We start from the raw sequence: 21121 nt of genomic DNA, 5'->3' as shown, positions 1-21121 counted from the left end.
ACTTAGTAGTTGAGCATCCTAACTTCGCCTTTCTCAAAATCTTATATGAAAATTTCAAATCACTCCCAATTTATTACAGCAGCTTACTTGGCAAGTCCCCTACTTATAACTAAGGTTTCAGGGTCACGTCATCAAATATGATGCCACATCAGCATGCTTTTTGTCAAGGTGTCCAAAACAGTCAAAAAAAAATGTGAGACCGATAATTGTGCAAAAGTGAGACAGATACTTGTGCACTGATGTGGCATCACATGATTCGTTACTTTTCAGTGCTTAGGGATACATTTCATTCAATTATGGGTACTCATCATCACAATAACTTTAAAGTCACATCTATTGGTGCAATGTTGTCAAAAAGATTGGGCATTAAATCAACAAATGCTATTACATCTATTGGAATACGCTCAACACTGGATCCTTTCTCCTATATAAATAGCAAAATAAACTACTGCTGTCCTCTATATTCTTCTTTATTACAAAATAAACCAATTCCTTTATGACCAAGATTTATAGCTGAAGATTTATCAATTTTATATCCCGAAATGATCTTAGATGCCTATGTTTTTATAAAGAATTAAGATTTAATTCAATCAGTAATACAAAAGATCAATGTCTACCCTCCTGATAAATCATTTTAAAGAGTCAACTAAGGCTACCACAGCATGTGAATTCAAACCCAAGAATTAACAGCACCTTTAATTAACCATGCAGCAAGATAAAACCTTATGACTAACAATCTGAATAGACAGAAGACTGTAAAAGGCTAAAACAAGGATGCAATTCAGACACATTAACAGTAGAAGTATGTCTTAAAGCATGAGCAAGGAACCCCTTGGGCATTTCCTTTTGATTGATACTATATCATCTTGGAGGGACAACTATGTATATATTGCTAAGTTATGTCTAACTAATCCCCTTTCATGTGGCTCCACCGCTTGTTAAACCTATATATTGAATTAGTATTGCATTCAGACACATTAACTGTAGAAATACCGTATAACAAATTTTTTGGTCTATATAATCCACTTCCATGTGGTTCCATCGCTTGTTAAACCTATATATTGAATTAGTATTGCATTCAGACACATTAAAACTAGAAAAACTGTATAAAAAAAATTTATCTTCTACCAACTGAAAAATTGTAATTATTAGGTTGTACAGACAAAGGTGACTGCAGACTAGTGCAAAATGCTCAAAAAAATTCACAGAGCTTGGAATTCTTTGTTAAACTTCAAATATCTAAGAAAACTAACTCCGTCCCATTTGCTTTACTCAGCAAAAATATTCATCTTTAGATGCAAATAGATTTTAGCATAATAGATGGGAATTTACATACTTTCAAGCAACCGCAAGCTACTGTTTGGTCCAATGTGAATTTGAAGTTTTTGTGCCATTTGGAAACTCAAATGGTAACCTATGAAACCATCAAGAAGCCTATATAGAAACCCAGCTGTTAAATACATTTCTAATTACCTGATGAGAACATTCAAATGTCTATTATTTATATTGAGCTATTAATGGATAAGTGTTGCAGTCACATACAACGCAAGCCCCAGGATTGAGATAGTAACATGGAAACCCAACCTTACAATACAGTTCCAGTTATCTGGCAAGAACCTTCAAATGTCTACTATTTATATTTGAGCTGTCTATAAAGGGGTTATGGATTGCAGTTGCATAGAATCAGGCCCTAAGATTGAGATCATAACAATACGGAAAACCAGCAGCTGCTGCAATACAGTTCTACTTATCTGATGCAAATGTCTATTATTTATTTTCAACCTATATATAAACATACATGGATTGCAGTCACATTGAATGCAAACCCACGATTGTAATAGTAAAGAGAAGCGGAGAGGGCTGCTGTCAAGTATGTCCATCGGAGTCCAGAGCTGCAGTCAGAAGGATGCAAAACAGAGAGAATAATATAGCACATTAAAAGATGACCTGTCATGCATTGATGCAGCGACTGATAAGGAAAGTTGTATTTGTTACACCAAAGATAACGATGAGGATGAATGAAGTTCCTTATTTACTAATTAATAAATTATTATTTCCTTAAATTGTTATGACATTGATTGATTCAGTGCAAATAACTTAATGGGTAGTCCTCTTTAGTGCTGTGGGTTTTATGTTTCTACAGCATTCTCTTTTTGCACTGCAGGCAGGTGAAAGCTTATTAGAGAAGGGGGCATGGAGGATGAGATAAGGCAATGTAGACACCTACAAAACCAGATCAATTTGGTATCAGAGCATCCAATCAATTGGTTGTGGATGAAAACAAGCCAGGTTGAGTAGATAAATGATGACGAATCATTTCCAGTAATGACTGAAGAGAATGTGATTGTCAAGCAGAAAAGGTATAAGCCAAAGGCATCTAAGGACCAGCACTTGAATATGCCTCACAAAGTTCAAGCGCAGCACTCTGAAAGTCAATAAAATATTAGGGAAGTTGACAAAGACCATTGACCCAAGGGGAAAATTCTGATCCATATCTGGAACTGAAAATTGGGGGCTACTTAAAAAATGATGCAACCCATGAAGCTGTGAGGATGCCCACACAGCAACTGAGCTGCCACAATATATTTCAACGTTTATAGTAAAGCATGGATTATATTCAAGACAAGGACCTCTGAACAGTTATAAGACAAGAACCTCAAGCCATTCGAGGAAGCTCTCAAAGGCGAATGTACTCATCAGGCCAAAAAGGATTGAGCAGAATGCATCTTAGGGGAAGGTCTGATTTGTAGTTAGATCTGAAATTGGACACAGAGAAACACATGTTGCAACCCATGGAACCATTTGGAGACTCATGTGGTAACCCAGCTGCCACAAGAAGTTCATATCCATAACCAAATAAGGTCTTGAAATGTTTATTGTTTATGATCATGTCCATAACCATAACCAAAGTTGCATGGACACGAATACGGTGTCGGATACGGACACGGCCATTTTTTAACACCCCCAATATGGATACGGCTGGATACGTCATTCATAAAAAACACATACACATATATTTAACACAATTTTCTAAGTTATTCAAGGAGATTTTCATTACTTCAAAAGCAATATAGACAAATAATTGCTACATAAATAATGATAAGTTGATTAAACATTTTACAATATGCAAAAATAGTAGAGTTGCATTGGAAGATAACCCAAAAAATGGGTCACTCAAATAAAAGAACAATTTTTTTGTCTTTCTAATTGGGTGTAGGTTTTGTTTATACCAATTTTGTTTTTTTAAAATGCATGAATGAAGTTTTTGAAAATTAAATTTAGGAATATTTCCATCAAATTTTTAAAAAATCAAATCACATAGTATCTAGCATGGTTGGAAATCAAGGGTTTTTGGGCACATGTGGGTACAGTATTCAATAAGTATCCAGGCTGTATCAGATACATATTTGTTTCGGATACGGGAACGGATATGGTGATATGCATGCCCAAGGAGGGACAAAGGAGTTTCCGGCTACTCTGTTAGAACACAAATTACAAAATCAAAATAGTAACAAGAAGTGCAGAGGACCTATGTTAAATACAGTGGCTAGAGCCAAGGGCTGCTGTCAGAATGGTGCAAGCCAAAGAAGGTCGTCATCAAGGATGCAAATCTTTAGGTAAGGCTGTTCTAAGGAAGCATGACAAACTAACAATGTAACTAATGAAGAAGACCTACAGTACCTCAACTCAAGATACAACACTATATTTTTTGTAAAATTAATAAAAAAATGATGAGAAACAATCAAATTCCTTATTTCATCAATTATTACTTCCTTACATTAAGGGAACATGATGAAGAGCGATTTTCACAGTTTTGAGTGAGGGAAGACCATGATTCAATGGCACATCAGCATGCATCAAAAAACCCAGGAACCAACCACAGATTTGACCATAAACAACATTAGGGTAAATTTTTCAGACACTGCACTTGATCAGAAGATCAAACTCTACAAATTAGTCGGGATCACTGGAAAATTTGCAAACCTATGGCCCTCCACAGACAGTTTAGAGGCATGGATCACAAAAAACTGGAGGGAAAATCACCTGGTGAAATTTTTGCCAAAGGGTTTCTTTTGTCAGCTGCCCATCAGAAGAAGACAAACACAACATTCTGAAAATGGCTGTTGCATGATGAGTGGGGCAGATCTTTTCACTCAAGAATGGCATTTGGCAACCCAATTTAGCTCCTCTTTCATGTAGTATCAATTGGATTCCTATTTAGCTTCAACTATGCAACCTTCCTACAGAATGTTTGGATGAATTAATCCTTACTAAATTGGCAATATGCTTGGAAATTTTCTCTATATGGATGAAAATGTCAAAGAAGGAAAATTCATACTTTATGAATGCATCTATTGTCAAAATGGACATCTCCAAAGCACTCCCAAAATATATTGTTTTGGAATCTGTTTCAAAGGAGTGGAGACCGGAGTTCTGAACCCCAATGACTTTCTTAGTGTTGTAGTTATACCCCGGACTCAGTCTTATTAAGGGAACAAGGAATTAGATCCGGACGGGAGATTATCTATTTAACCAACTATCAAGAATATACACAACACATCATATTGGAACCCAAAAATATTTGAATTCATTTAGTACATCATATACACCCTTATAACTCCTTATATTCTTCTATACATTCATATCATCTATATTCCTTTCTCATATATATCTCTTCCTATTTACATCTAAATGCATCTCCTACTGGTGATTACATCTTAAAAAATATTTATATCTATGGATGGGACATGACCCATACATAGTATCCCTAGTCTACATGCTATCTTCCAAGTCTTAGACTCCATAGGATTTCTGCAGTAAGATGTGGCATGTTCTTTGAAACCGTGTCAGATCTCTCCTTTTCCTTGCCAACATTATCCCCCCTTCAAAACCTCGACTTGTCCTCAAGTCAACTCTGTTGTGCCAGAAAGATATCCTATTCCTTATATATCTCTGAGGCTCTCAAAATTGCTATCCCACTAAGTTTTTGCCAATTGAAGTTGTATATGTACTTGAATTTGCAACAAGAGCTTTTTTTCTTCCGGGACTATTGTGGGTATTTAATATTTTTGGGTCAAATGTTGTGTCTCTTGAAGAATACCGGTAATGTGGGTCAGCCTCAGATTGATAAGTTCTCTCAATTGATGAAATTGCAGTTGGGACTTGCCCCTTTGATCATGTAGCTGCTGATACTGGCCATGTCATGCCTTTATGCCTACCTGTTGTGACCATTTCACACATCGCCCAATTAAAATGGGGGCCCCCTCTTTTTGCTCGGTTTTGCCTTGTTCTTCTCTCTGCTTTTTAGGGTTTTGGGTAAGTAAGTCAGTCGTCTAGACTAGGGTTAAGCCTTAGGGTTTTTTCTTCTGATGTTTTCAAGCCAGAATCCAGTCCAATTTTGAGTGATTGTTGAGCTTCCTCCCGTAGGATGCAATTTTGAAATAGGGTGAATCTGTCAGGGGGTCAAGTAAGTCTGTCTAGGTTCAGTCGGAATTTTGAAAGCAAGTCCAAATTTTGCCTAAGTGTTAATGATGGAATTATGGAATTTTGTCTGATTGAAATTTTTGACTAAATTTTGGAAATTTTGATAATTGATCCCAGACCTTGGAGATGACCTAATTTTGCCTTGTGAAGTGACTGAAGTCTTAAAATCTTGATATTTTGGCCTATGGAAGCAAAATCACTCCTGTCCCTCTCCCAGGGACCAGGGCGAAAATGATATTTTATACATCTTGGTCATTGACTTCTTTCATTTGTCTTGTGCAGGGTTGCCAGGAGATGCAGTTGAACGTGAATTGAAAGTTTTGAAGATTTTGAGATTCAAAAATGGCAAGTTTTTTTAGGGTTTAAGGTCAAATCGCTCCTATCCCTCAGTCAGGGACCAGGGCGAAATGGCTTACTTAGACCATTTTGGACCTCATTTTGATCAAACTGAAGCATCAAGGACGCGATGGAAGGTGAAATCAACATGATAGAGCGCCAGGATTTAGTCGTTTGCAATAAAAAGTTGAACATTTGCCCTCAAGGACAAAAATCGCTCCTGTCCCTCACTGAAGGACAAGAGCTTGTTTCTTAAAATTCAACTGTCCTTGCAGGACCAAGACGATTTTTGGATTGGAAGATATCAAGGAGGGCATCTTTTGTCCATTGAATATAATTTGAAGAAATTTGCAAACAAGGAAATGTGCCAGAAGGACAAAATCGCTCCTGTCCCTCACTGAAGGACCGAAGCTTGAAATCCAAGATTGCTTTAGCCTTGCAAGATTTTAATGATTTCGCGATTTGAGGAGAACAAAGAAAGTGTGTTTTATCAGTTGAATATAACTTGAAAGTGCCATCATGGAGAAAATCTACCCAAAAAGTCAGAATCACTCCTGTCCCTCTGTCAGGGACCAAGGCGAATTTCAATGATAGCTCCTGTCCCTCTCTCAGGGACCAGAGTGATTTCCTTACAAGAAAAGTTTTGGGCGAAGGTGAAGTGAGTTTTGAGTTTGAGGCAAGCAAAGGAAAGCATAACGAACCTATTGAAGATAATTTTGAAGATTGCAAGATGCCAAGTAAGCCCATATTTGCCTAGGCGCTCCTGTCCCTCTCTCAGGGACCAGAGCGATTTCCTCCTAAGACAAATTTCCCACCAAGTTGAAGCGAGTTTCATGTCAAAGATGAGTGAAGGGGAGCATAATGAATCCATTGAAGACAAATTTGAAAGTTAGTAAAACGCAGATGAGCTTATAAGTGCAAGTTCGCTCCTGTCCTTCAGTCAAGGACCAGGGCGAAATCTTGGTTATTTAAGCCTTCCCCTCTGAATTTTAATGAATCCAGGCCAAGGTGCGTGATGGAGATGATGTTGAAGGTGCTTCGAGGGAAAGTAAAGTGTCAAAGACCATGAAAAGTGATGAGAATCGCCAAAGCGCTCCTGTCCCTCTCCCAGGGACCAGAGCGAAATGTCCAAGTATGCTCAATTTTGAGAAGCCACTTCCGTTTCAAACGTTCAAGAAGGAGTAAGAGACACTATTTTACGCTTTGAAGACAATTGGAGGTCGATATGATCAAGGATTAGCACAAGGAGCAAAAGTTCGCTCCTGTCCTTCAGACAAGGACTAGCGCGATGTTCATTAAAACAGTCATTTCCTTCAAAAAACTATATCAAGGCGAAGTCACGCAAAGTCCGAAATGTCATTAGAAAGGTGATGAACAAGGAGTTAATGTTAAAAGTTGACAAATTTGAGCTAAAATACAAAGTTCGCTCCTGTCCCTCAGTCAAGGACCAGGGCGAAAATCTCCAAAAATCAAGTTTGCTTTGCGAAGGACAAAATTGGCATGCTTAGAACAAACAAGGTGATCATTGCCTACCTCGCAAGTTGATTTGGCAATTTAAAGAGACAAGGATCAAGGAGAAAAGAAAAGTTCGCTCCTGTCCCTCACCAAGGGACCAAGGCGAAAATGGTCTAGGAGGCATTCATTTCAAAAAATTGAATCGATCAAGCTCAAGGTTCCCAATTAAAATGCCAGTTTGGACGTAAGGGAAGTGACTTCGAACATAAAAAGCGAGAAATTTAAGAACAAAATGCTAAAGTGCTCTTGTCCCTCTCCCAGGGACCAGAGCGATGAGGTTAATATTCATTATTCTTCCCATGTCTAGGCGCCAACATCATTTTCAAATTGCATTAAATGCTAAATTTCGATGAACCTTGATATTTTTAATTAAAATTGGCATTTAATGGGTGCGCACAAGGCATTTAATTGATTAATTTTGCCTTTTAAAAATCGAAACAATTAATTACAAAGGTATTTTAATTAATTAATTAAATAAGAGGGAGAGCGCTTGGGCTTTATTTTTATATTTATACAAAAGTCGGCCTCCTTTTATTTTAATTTTTTGTTATTATTTGCCTTATTTTCAAGTCGGCCTAGAGGTAATTAAAGAGGTGAGCGCTTATATAAGGAGGGTACTTTGAAGCATTTCAAATCATCATTTAATCATTCATTTGCATGCGATTTGGAGAAGACAAGGAGAGTGCGAAATTTCCATCCAAGGAAGAGTGCGAATTTGGTTAGAGGTGGAGCGAATTTGCCCTTAAGGTGTTGAAGACCCCAAAGGTGGTGGAGTTGAAAAGAGGCACCATTGCTAGAGGAGGATCACGTTGAATACTTCAAACTTCGATTTTGCCTAGGCAAATTTCCTTATTTTTGCATCTTTTGTTAGAGTTAGCTCTCAAGAAAGGCATGGCAAGATCTCCCTTGTCTAAATTTTGAATGTTGATCGTCATAGTCTTAATCTTGAATTTTGAATTTTGAAATTTTGAAATTTCCAGTAGCTCAATCGTATTTAGGAAATGATAACTCGAAGACTTATCATGAAGTTTCCTAAATTCAATCTTTAATCTAATCTATATTTATACATTGCAAAATCTATTTCTTATTATGAAATGTTGTGTAGGTGTAACGATGGCGACCCCGAAGGCGGGAGCATCCACTAGTCGTCCAGCCCTCATGAAGGAAGATCAAAAGAATGAAGAATTGGAGATCAAGATCGTGTCGAAGTGGAGCAACATTGGAGATACCAACTTGGGAAACTTCAGTACAAAGAAGTTTCAAGAAGTCCCTTACATTGGCAAGCCATCACCTGTCGCCAGGAGGATAATTGAAAGTGGCATCATTAAGGCAGCCGGCTTCCCTCTAGCAATCCAGTGCCATGAGTTGATGATCGAGTGTGCTCGCCATTATGATCCACAGTCAAGATCGATTGTGTCCAAGGAGGGAAACACTTTGGCTTACCTTTCAGAGGAAGCTATAAGTGAGGCTTTCCATCTTCCAGAGCACAGAGATATGATCTACAAAAGCATAGAAGGAGCCAGGTCCATGTACGAGGATGATCCAGACGCTTGCCTAAGCATCATCAATAAGAATTGGTTACTCAAGAGTCATCCTCGCTTGAGCAAGATTCCGAATACACCACATAGGATTGACTTCCAGGAGGAGTACAGAGATTTGATAACACTGCTCAACCGAGTCACAGGAGCCCCTCAAGCCTTCTATTTCGAGAAGTGGATGTTCTACTTCATCCAAGTGATAGTTCAGGGAAAAGGAACAATTCATTGGGCTAGAATGATTAGCCATTGCTTGGACGTACAGTTAAGGAGACTGAAGGCTACCAAGTCCTTCCACATGAGTTCATACGTCATATATGCCTTGATCAGGAGCTTTGAGTACGCAGGACTACCTCACAGAGGAGTGATCGGAAGAGGACCCGGCGAGGTCAGAGTTTGTGATTCCTATGTTCACTTGCACATCCGCCAGGAAGTAACTACAAGTTAGTCAATGATACCTTCACGATGAACATCACCAGGACGTTGCAAGGCGGGATTCACAATCGGCTATCTCAGGATGCACAAGAGCTTGTAAAGAGGTACGGTGCTTGGTTTATCCAATTTCCGAAATTTACATATATTAGAGTTCATGGTTGTCCTTCACCTCCATACATGTTGCTGAGATATCCGACAGACAGAATTGTGTTACTTGAGGTAACTAGACAGTTGGCAGCTTATGCGAAGGCATTCAGACACAGACATGGAAATGGAGTTCCTGTGCCTATCATATTAGGGAATTCAGTTGAGGTATGTCCTAATGCTCTAGCCATGGATGATGCAGAAAAGGAGTTAGCTTTATATTCTTTTTCATTCTTTGCCTTGAGAGAGAGCTTTGATCCTTATGGGTATATAGAAGAGACAGTCGGAAGAAAATACAAGCATGAATTTCAGATAGAAGACTTTGTGATGAATCTCTCAGATGATATTGAAGTGAAAAGAAAGATGCATTCCAGATTGCCTTTAGACTTCATCAGGAAATGCAAGATTTACAGAGTGGCCGACCAAGCTCAGGACAGTGGCAGACATCTCCAATCATCTTATGATCGAGAAAGCAAATCAATGAGGTTAGATTGGAATGAACCCGAGATTGTAGGACTAGATGCTCTGATGGCTCCAGTCTTGTCTTGTACTCGCAGATGGGTTGATGTGCAACATCAGAAGTTGAGAGAGAAAGGCATATCTATGACTTTTACTTTGGAAGAAAGACCAGCTGAAGGTGGAGCAAGTGTAAGTGAAGGTAATCCTAATCCCAGAAACACAAGCGAAGGCAACCTTCGAAGCGTAAGCGAAGGCAATCTCCATCCGAGAGGCTCGAAGAGGAAAGAGAGACCTGAGAAAAGAGAATCTTCCAAGAAGAAGCATGAGGCCAACCGAGATCGTTCATCTAGCACATCTTCTCGACAACAGAAGAGGACACTTGAGATAGAAGAGTCTATGGAATCAATGGTACAGAACGATAAACAGGAAGAAGGACAGGCACCTCGAAGGTCACCAAGTGGATCTCTTCAAGCTAATGAGTTATATGAAGACAAGAACGATAACGAAGTAACATCTCCTCTTAGAGAAGAAGAAACATTGCCTAAGGAGATACAGGTTAAAGAAACAAGATCTGCCATCCCGGATTGGTTAAAGGAGAGACTAACAAGGGTGATTGTGATCGAGGACGAAGATAATGTGATTGATTTAGAGAGCCTTGTTGGAAATTCTCAAGAAGTGACAGAAAAGAGGAAGGCTACTAAGATGTCCAAGATGATCAGAGACGAGACAGGATCCAGGAAATTGCAGATAGCTACACCGGCAGTGGACAAGTATGAAGGTGAGATCCTCGCAGAGGAATATGATGTAGAGACATTTGAGCTTGGTCCACTCACAACCGAGCAGACACTAGATGAGGCCACCGATTCATTTGAAGCATTAAAAGACAAGCTTAGGGAAGAAATGGAGAAAAATAGAAAGCTTGAGAGAGAGGTCAGTGCATGGAGAAGCTACTTCAGCCATCTCAATCAGCCTTTGGGACGTCAGGATCCAGCAGTATCTCCTGTGCAGGCACTTCCCCTTCAATCAATTGGTGAGGCAGAGAGAGTCAGGAGTTTGGTCCAGCTTATGAACTCTTGGATTGACAAATCTCATACTGTTGCTATGGAATTTGCAACGAGGATGATGCAGACTATTCACCGGTCTATCTAGGTTCTTGAGATCATCCACAACTTGATGATAACGGTAGTTGCCTTTGCTCATACTAAAGATGTTATCATTCCTGTCCTACAAGTAATCAGACAAACATCAAGGAAGGTCCTAGTACAAGAAAAGATAATGGATGGAGGACCTCATAGTTTACTTCAGTGGTCAACCTTACTCCAGATGAAGGAAGTTCTCTTCGAGGACATCAGTACTAGATGCAATCATGTTGAGGAGGTTATCCACCCGATCCAGGACAGAGTGTTTGAGGTACTACGTACTATTCTTGGCAGGAGGATCGAAGTTGAGACAGATGTGGATTTATAGGAATTGGAAGAAAGGGTCAAGGTCATCTTTTGCAAAGATGCGAATGTTATCTCAGATGAGCAACGGGACCAGATGTTTGCTACCATGCTCCTGATTGAGAAGACCAAAGAACTTGAACCTAGATGGGACGCTGCTCTTCTCAAGGCTTTTGATCAGGTCATCCACTTAGAAGAACAAATGAGGAATCTTCCCGAGATTCCAATTGCTGAGATTGAAGGAATCGTATCTAGATTCATTGCATATGCTAAAAAGGAGCATTGGAAAGGGAATAAGATTCTAGAAGAAAGGTTGTTATAGATGATGTGGCACCTTAATTGTCATTGGTCTATGTCTCCTAGATTTTTGTGCCAAATTTAATATTTGGCTATGCATTTAATATTGTTCAGTAAAAAGGGGGCTATTTGTAATAAACCCTAATTAGGGTTTAGGTGTCATAATCTTGACCATTGATCTTCTTTTGATCTAGACCATACATTTTAATTGAGGATGCTATATATACCCTCATTTCCTTTCATTTTGAATAGATAGAAGAAGTTAGAAATAAGAGATTAGAGATTAGAGAGCAAGTTACTTTGTAGCAAGATTGAGCTTTGAAGAAGGAATTTCAAACAATTGTTGTTCATGATGGCTTTGAGATCAATAAAATATTGAAGTTATGGTGTTTTATTGCAATTCTTGTGGCTATTTCCATGGTTGTTCGTTTTCTTGAATCATTCTCAATCAAAGTAGTGTTTTAGTTTGAAAGACTAAGTGTTGGGCTTGATCTTTGGTGAGAGTCACTTTCCAAACCACTAGCTTCTTGCTGATTGTAGGAACGCCTTGTGTGGTCAACTAGATAAACTTGAATCACCCAAACCTTCAATCGTCATTGAACCTTAGATATGTGCCTTTGTGGTAGTGTCTATGATCCTTGATGAATTGAAAGATCATTTGTTACCTTAGAAGATCGCATCAATTTCAGTTGAGTTGTTATTTTATGGCTTAGATTAGAATTAATCTCTTGTAAGCCCTCCTCTTTTGATCTTTTTTGGAAATTTGTTAGTTTAGGAAATTCTATTTCGGAACGTAAGGCCCCTTGATGACACAGCAATCACAACGACCACTGGTGCTTATCCACACGTAGAGACCCTACTTAAAAGAACATTGGAGTCACCCTGATTGATCCTTCTTGCGATATCTTCAGCAATCAGAGACTTTATTCAAGAGAGGATAAGATACCCTTGGGTATTTTATTCTGTGTATGATTGTGTACAAAATACACGTCAACACTACCCTAACATGGCCATCTAAATCTTTTAGTGCATTGTAGTCAGTGGATCTATAGATTATCTGAAGCTCCAATTGATCCAATTGGGCTTTGATTGTTGCTACCACATTTGTCCATCAAGCAAAAATGATACAGATTGTTCATATCCCCCTCTGTATTTTTCATCACATTGATTTGATTCTCCAATGTAGAGTGGGCGGCAGCACATTTCTTCTTTTCTTCATCCATTTTGGCATTTTGAAGCTCTGCAATTATTTGTTGTCCCAACTTATCCTTCTACAATGTGGTATATTTAACTAGTTCATCCATCAAAATCCTTAATTGGACCAATAGTGGCTATGTGATTAGTCCCCTTTGATTTGAGTGAACTTACATTGTACCTCCTTAACCAAATGTTATAGCTGATTGGAGCTCTCTACATGCTGTTTTAATATCAAGTCCCTGGTTGTTTGGTGCAAGATATCTCCCAACTGAAACTTATGCAAAGGGGAGATGCTTGTAACTAGAATAGTTACGGAGAGGCCACTGGTTGTATCTGCTTCTGCTTAGCCAAAAAGCCCTTTATGGACTGCATAGGAGATTGTCCGGAGGATGAGGGTCTCTTGGACCATGGAGGCTGAGAGGATTGTTCTAAAGAAGCTGCTCTATACTTTGCTTCTTCCTTGCGCAACTTCTAATAAGCTTTTGTAATTGCTTCCCTTATTTTTGCCTGAATGACTTTAGTTACCTCCGGCTTCTCCAACATCAGTTAGTCTAATCTTTGCTTGGACTGCAGCTCCTTTGTCTGAATCTCCATGACTCTTTGTTTTTGTGGTGGTGTGATGGCCAAGGCCACTTCGTAATTGCTAATTCTTTCAACCTTTCTTCCTCCTTTGCTTCTTTTTCTCTCAAGTGTGGTGATCAAAGTGTCCAAGAATCTATCCATGAGGTCATCTAGTGTTTGGTTAGAGGCTACCATGTATCTTAGCAATGCATTTTCTGTGATTGCTTTTTGGGAGCCACCATGCTGATTTAATTTTTTAGTGTCATATCGAGGATTTCTTTCCAGAATAAACCATTGTATAACTAATCTTCATCCACCAAAGGGATGATTCTGGGGAGTGATGTAGCCTCTGACAGAAGAGTTTTCTAGTTCCGCTTCCTCTGTTTCTTTTATTTCCACTGTTTGCGGAGAGACCCTTCTTGGTACTTTCTCCTTTCTACTTTTGTGTTTTTTCTCTGCACTCATTTGCAATAAGGCCCACTGTTTGTGGAGAGACCCTTCTTGGTACTTTCTCCTTTCTACTTTTGTGTTTCTTCTCTGCACTCATTTGCAATAAGGCCTCTAATGCTTCTTCCTCGATGGGATCCTTACGCGGAAGTGTATAAGAAGTGTCCTCTTTCTAGGTCGGCTTCTCTTGGCTTGCGTAGGTTCCCCCGAAGATGTGCCTATTTGTAATCTTCTAGATCTCAAGGGGGTGGATTCACTCTGTTCCTCTAGTTCTTTCTTAACAAAGCCCCATTTTGCATGGCATTTTTCTTGTGTCTTCTCCACGAGTTCTTTAGGCTTACTCTTTCTTTCTGAGTCCATGAATTCCAGGTATGTAGGATGTCTCTATGCCTTAGGGTCTTTAGGGAGGATTAATAGATTAGCAGCATAGGACTCTATTTCTGCATTAGTTACCACATAAGGCAACTAAACTATCCATAAGGTCCAATGTTCTATTGCCTCCATCATGGTGTAATCTTTGTCTACTAGGAAAACAATGCTATCTATATATTTTTGGACCATGTCATATGGAAGCCTCTCCCTATCCTACATTTTTTGTTAAAAAGATTTAAAGGAACCCCCAATATGTGGCTATGAATAAGGTGGCATCCTGGAAACACTTCACATGATCTTAGATTTGTGTTGCAACTGGCCTTGTGGTGTCCCATATCTTTCCCACAAAGGCCGGCAGTATGTTCATGAAATAGAATGTTAAACAAATAAGCTACCATATCGAAAGGGGCAATATGATTTCTTAATCCAAGCTGCATTATCCAACAGCTCCTAGGGCAAGTTTTCACACAAGTCTATGTCTTTCCATTCCATCACAATCTGGTATGAGGGGTGTATGGTGGTGGCGGTGGCGGTGGTAGTAGAAGAGCGCTCCCAATTTGTATAATACACCTTGTATGCAATTCCCATAGTGGCATATTTGACCCTTGGATTGGTTATTTTAGTCACATCCAAGCTCATCCCATCTTATGTAGCTCCAATCAGCTTGGTAACTGTTATCACAAAAGCTTGCACCCTTGCTGAGCTATCAACTCAGCAACCTTGTGAAACATGGAAATAACCCCGAAGTGTGGGACCTTGCGCAAGGGGGTTGAATCTCCAGAGAAGGCTGGCTTCCTTCAAAATCTAGGTGCATGTGTTGAACCAACTCAACACTTCAAAACTAACTCCTAGGCCTATCCTAACAAATTGTAGAGGAAAAGGGAAGAGAGAAATGCTTAAAATGAAAGGAGGTGATGCACCAAGATAAGAGATTGTTCCTCTCCCCACCCGAAATGGCACAAGGAATCAACTGAAATACCCAAGAGATGCACAAACTTCAGTTGTATGAGTGACCCAAACGCATGTATGGAGGCTAGAATTTGCCAAGTGTCAAAAGGGGAGAAGGATTCCCACAAGTCACACTCAAAAAAACAAGTTAACACAGCATATATGGAGAGAAGAGCCACAAAACATACACTTATGATGAAGGTAAGGAAACATACACAGCATGCATAAGTTGAAGGAAGGCAAGAATGTAATTTCAATTCATTCAAAGGCCAAAGGCCAAACTTACAGTTGCAGAAACGCAAAAAATAATTACAAGTCTTCAAGAGAAGAGAAAGAGCATAGGAAAGCTCAAGGCAGCAAGGAGAGAACCCTTTACAATGAGGCTTAACAGCCTTTATATAGAAAAATGGTTACAAGAGTGATCATGACCCCTACATGTCAATCTGGGAGTGCAGGGAAGTGCATGCACTTGACTTCAATACTTGCAAGCAACCTAGCTATACCCACAAAAGGCAACCCTGAGAAGGTGAATTGATTGACCTTCCAAAGTCAAAGTATGCAGACATGACATAAGTCACTATAACAAGCATGGCCCCGTACCTCCCTTGATGGAAATCCTGCCAAAAACATTAAATGCACCACTGTGGCTCCACAAAAGAGGGTGCACAAGTCACAAAAGTCGTCGGAGCATTTAAAGCCTTGAGTGTCGATCACACCATCCAAAAGTGTTGCAAGCCGGAAGTAGTTTGGAAGACTTCGGAGACCTGGGTCACTGAAGTTGGGGAAACTTCGAAGATCTGGGTCACCGAAGTTGGGGGAACTTTGAAGACCTGGGTCACCGAAGTTGGAAAGACTTGAGAACTTGGGAACCTGGGCGTTCCGGAGTTCCGAGGTAGAAGACTTAGGAACTTGGGAACCTGGGGGTTCTGGAGTTCCGGGGTTGAGGAATTAGGAACTTGGGAACCTGGTGGGTCCAGAATCCTGGGGTTGAAGAACTAGGAACTTGGGAACCTGGGGGTTCAGGAGTTGCCGGGATGACGAATTAGGAACTTGGGAACCTGGGGGTTCCCAAGTTCCGAGGTTGAGGAAGAGAAGACTTAGGAACTTTGGAGACTTGGGTCACCGAAGTTGGGAAGACTTGGGAACCTCGGAGTTCCTCAATTCCGGGGTTGAAGAACTAGGAACTTGGGAACCTGGGGGTTCTGAAGTTCCGGGGTTCACGAATCAAGAACTTGGGAACCCAAGGGTTCCGGAGTTTCGGGGTTGAGGAATAAGGAACTTGGGAACCTAGGGCTTCCGGAGTTCCGAAGTTGAGGAATTAGGAACTTGAGAACCTGGGGGTTCCCAAGTTTCGGGGTTGAGGAAGAGAAGACTTAGGAATTTCGGAGACCTGGGTCACCAAAGTTGGGAAGACTTAGGAACTTGGGAACCTCGAGGTTCTGGAGTTCCGAGGTTGAAGAACTAGGAACTTGGGAACCTGGGGGTTCCAGAGTTTCAGGGTTGAGGAATTAGGACCTTGGGAACCTAGGGGTTTCAGAGTTCCAGGGTTGAAGAACTAGGAACTTGGGAACCTGGGGGTTTCGGAGTTTCGGGGTTGAGGAATAAGGAACTTGGGAACCTAGGGGTTCCAAGGTAAGAGAACAAGAGACCAAGGAAGGGAACTTCGGAATTCCGGGAAAGAGAGAGGAAGAGAAGGCTTGGGAAAGGAACTTTCGACAAGACAACACTTCATACTTTATGATTCCATCATCTTCTCTTGGATCAAACTGGGGCAGCGCTGGTCCATGGAACATATCTTTGATTGGTTCTCACTGATGGACCAAGGGTGTCATAAAATGACAACAAACACCATCAGAGATTAATGTTTCACTATTATTATCTCAAAAACTTATCGCATCAATTTAATACAAATCTCCCTCTCTTACAATTGAGGGGGGTCACCCCTTTATATAGGCTTCACGCCCAGGCTACATGCAAAACCCTAGTTAGGGTTTTCCCTGAAAGATTCCCCACACATGATGCAACAAGGTGGGAATCACCAATAAATGCCCATTATGCCCATATATAATTAATTACAATCCTACCAAAAATGGCACCCATAAAGCATTAATTAACCATTACATTCAAAAAGTGCCCACTATGCAATGAATGCACCATGCAAAAGATTGCCCATTGTGAAATAAAGATTCCTCAATGCAAAACTGCTCATGCTGCCATAAATGCCCATCATCTCCCCAAGCGACGGCAACATGCAAAAGAATCTACCATAATGTCATAAACGTGGCGGCTACATGCAAAAGATGCTTCATAAATTCAACATGCATTGACCCGACTGCAACTTAGAGAGAAACCCTAGGAGAGGGAAAATCTCATCTGGGAAGAATTTTAATGAAATTTCAAATTTTTCTTGTCTTGGAGAGGATTTTTCATCAATTTTGCACATTTCCTATTTTTTAGGAATTTTCCCAAATTAGGGTTCCAGGGTCCAAGAGAAAAAATTCTCTCACGAATCCAAATCTGAAATTTTTTTGAAATTTGGATGAATTTTGATGCCTGAAATGGGATTTTTTAAAACATTTTCCCAAGGAGAATTTTCTCCTTCTATTCATCTTTGATTCCTTCCTTACCTTGGAATTTTCATCTTCAATTCATCTTGAGCGTAGAATTCATGCAATTAAGTAATTTTATTTTTTTTCTATCCTGAGGGGATTTTCCTTTCTTCTCTATCCTTGACTTAATTTCCCTGCCTCTCTTTTCAACTTCTTCCTTGGGCGGAATTTTCATGTCATGGAGGAATTTCATCTTGGAAGGAAAATTCCTTCCTTACCTTCATTTGGCGCCCATTCCTTTCCTGGAGCACATTTTCTCCATGGTGAAGGAATTTTGATGTGGAAGAAAAATTCCTCCTTAACCTCATTTTGGTGCACAATCTTGACCTTGATTCTACTTTACCCTTGAGGAAGGAATTCCTTCATGCCTTGCCCAAATTTCACATTTTCCAAGAATTTTGTCCTAAAGGAAGGATTTTGCAACACGTAGTCAATTTTTCACTTTCCTAGAATTCTATCCTGAAAGAAGGAATTTCCAACACTTAGTCAATTTTTCCACTTTCCTAGAATTATATCCTAAAGGAAGGAATTTCCAACACTTAGTCAATTTTTCCACTTTCCTGGAATTTTGTCCTAAAGGAAGGAAATTCCAACAATTGTCAATTTTTCCACTTTCCTGGAATTCTGTCCTTAAGGAATTTCCAACACTTGGTCAATTTTTCCACTTTCTAGGAATTCTTCACCTTGGGTGCATTTCTTCCTCGAGGAAGGAATTTTTTGAATTCTTGAAGTTTTCTTTCTAAACCTTGATTCTCACGTTTTGCTTCCAACCTTAGGTACATTACGGAACCAGAGAAAAAACTTTGGAAATTTGTTCCTTGAGGAAGTAATTTTTTGTGCTTTTTGAGTTCATCTTGTCTCGAAGAAGCTTTTTCATCAATTTGCCACATTTGAGTTGCAGGGTCCAGGAGAGAGAAAATTATCATACGAATCCAAATCCATCATCATTTTGAAATTCGGATGATTTTTGGTGCCCGAAAATGGATTTTTTTTAAAAAATCTTGAGGGGAATTTCTTTCTCAGTTCTTCCTTGACCTTTGATTCCCATGCCTTTTTTTTCACCTTCAAGCCTGGGCGTGGAAATTTCACCTTGATGGAGGAATTTTCATTTTCTTCATTTTTCCATGCTCCTTGCGTTTTCACGCCTTAACTTCCTTGGGCGGAATTTCCATTAGGTCATGGAATTTGGCAATTTTTGAGTTTTCCCTGACCCTTGCATTTTGGCTCCCTTGAGCCAACTTGGGTGGGATTTTCCACCGGACATGGAAAACTTCATCGTTTTCCCTTTTTTCATGCTCAACTCTATTTGGCGCCCCATCCACTTCTTGGGAGCTAATTTGCATTGGAGAAGGATTTTTTTATTTTTGCCATTTTCCATGACAATTCCAATTTGGCGCCCACCTGACTATCCTAGGCGCCATTCCACCTAGGTCAAGGAATTCTTCATTTCCTTCACTCCGACTTTGCCAGTTTCGACCGTTTCCAGACTAGAATGCCATTTTGAGAATTGATGTGAATTTCCAGACTTAAATGATTTTTCAAGCTTTCCATTCCTAGATTGATTCCCACACTTTGCCACTTTTTTGATCAATTTAGCCTGCCTTTGACATTTTCGGATTTAGGAATGATTGCGAAAGCTCAGTCTTCAACCTCTGCCTACAAGGAACCTACCACAAATAGACTTTCCAAAAATAGAAAGTGCTTAAAATGTCAGAGTTAAAGCCAAAACAGGACGCAGGGTGACTTACTATAAATAGAAACTTATTAAAAATAGAAAATACTAAAAATAGTAAGTTTGATTTTTGGCAAAATTAGACCAATCCGGGAGGCAGTGAAATCCCTAAAAAATAGGAACTTTCTAAAAAAATAGAAAGTTGCTCAGAATTCGCTCAAATTTCACATGCCAAATCCTTAGAGGGTCCTAACTCCATTGCAACTTTTAGTTTTCGAAAACCCTAAAAAGAAACCCCTAAGATCTAGGACTGAAGGTAGAAACCCTAAAACTGACAAAACGAGTCCTAGACTTAACCAAAATTGCTCAAACGAAAAGCAAACTTGATCAAATTGACCCCCAAACATTTGCAAAGCAGAGACACCGAAGAGACTGTCACAAAAAGTCCCCAAAAACCAAAGGACCGAGAGGGCCTAAAAAGTAGGGGCTCCCCATTTGCAATGGGGTGATGTGTGAAAAGGTCACAACAAGCTTCTCTTTCAATTCTTCTAAGTTCAAACCACTTGTGGTAGTAACTTCTTGCCCTAATAATTCCTCAATTGATGGAAGGATCCTTGATTGATCCTTCCATCTCAATGCAATCTTCATTGGCTCGATCACATGCTAATTTCTTCATCACCAGGGAGCAATACCAATGATTAAAATCATATATATCTCCTTCAATTACTCCTTGGATCAATGTTGGCATAGGAATCTTTTCAGTACCTTAAGATGTGGTATTGTCTTATCTTGGACTATTTGAAAATCTTACCACACTCCATCCAAGCTTTGTATTATGTTCATGCATATCACTATCTTATCATACACTTGGATGAGACTAGCTAGGAATTCCTCTGCTTGCTTTGAAATACCATCAATCCATTCCTTCACTTCCTGATTTGTACTCCTCATTGGTTCATAACTATCAAATGATTCTTGAGGAATGGACAAGGGTGGGACAAATGTAGAATCCCCTTGCCTCATTGGGTTCATTAACCTTTGTATGAACTCTTTCAACCTCGTGTCTTCCACCTCCAATCTTTCTTTCTTTTCAACTTTATCGAATCTTGCCTCGATTGCCTTGGTGGTATCATGGAGTTCTTGAAAGTCTTCTTTCTTTGTTGATGGTCGAAGGTCAAGTGTCTTAACTTCATATTCCATCGAAGTAATTTCATCCCTTGGCTTATCATCCATGGGGCTTGCCACCTGCAAGATGCGTGATCCTTTCCTGTCTCTAGTAATTTGTGAAAACTTCTCAGCCTTCTTTTGTTCTTTAGTTTCACCAATTCCAACTACGAAATCATCTATGTCCTCAATTGGTCTAACTCCCTCCATTATTTTCTTCTTCAAGTTGTTTCTTAGCAAATCAGGAACTGTGGATAAATTCAATCCTCAAGCTGAGTATCATCATTAAGTCCTCTCAAAGCTGAAATGATTTCTTCATCCACCTCTTCATTAGTATTGGGACTATGGATTCCCCAAACTCTCTCCTACCTTGGTCTCAAAATGATGTCTAGCTGGAGAAGCCAAACCGTCCTTTTGTTCTTCATGATGTAGTGATTGTGAGGATATGTGTTCACCATGATCTCTTGGAGATAGCATTTCTATTTGGGATTCCTATATTGATTC

The 21121-nt window shown here is 39.7% G+C and overlaps 1 protein-coding gene across 2 annotated transcripts in view; it reads right to left on the bottom strand.

Moving 5' to 3' along the window:
- Positions 1–1298: 1298 nt before the first annotated feature.
- The window catches only part of LOC131070513 (uncharacterized), a 28154-nt gene continuing 8331 nt past the window's right edge, over positions 1299–21121 (bottom strand). Inside the window, exon 2 of one of the 2 annotated variants that reach the window (XM_058006079.2) lies at positions 1299–1947. The gene's annotated coding sequence lies outside the window, so the exon portion shown is untranslated. The remainder of the gene's footprint in view (positions 1948–21121) is intronic. The other variant, XM_058006078.2, reaches the window with a different exon arrangement.

Source organism: Cryptomeria japonica, chromosome 11 (assembly GCF_030272615.1).
Source record: "Cryptomeria japonica chromosome 11, Sugi_1.0, whole genome shotgun sequence".
Lineage (NCBI taxonomy): Eukaryota > Viridiplantae > Streptophyta > Pinopsida > Cupressales > Cupressaceae > Cryptomeria > Cryptomeria japonica.
Note: the sequence above shows the minus strand (reverse complement) of the source record. Positions and strands in the feature narration are given on the sequence as shown.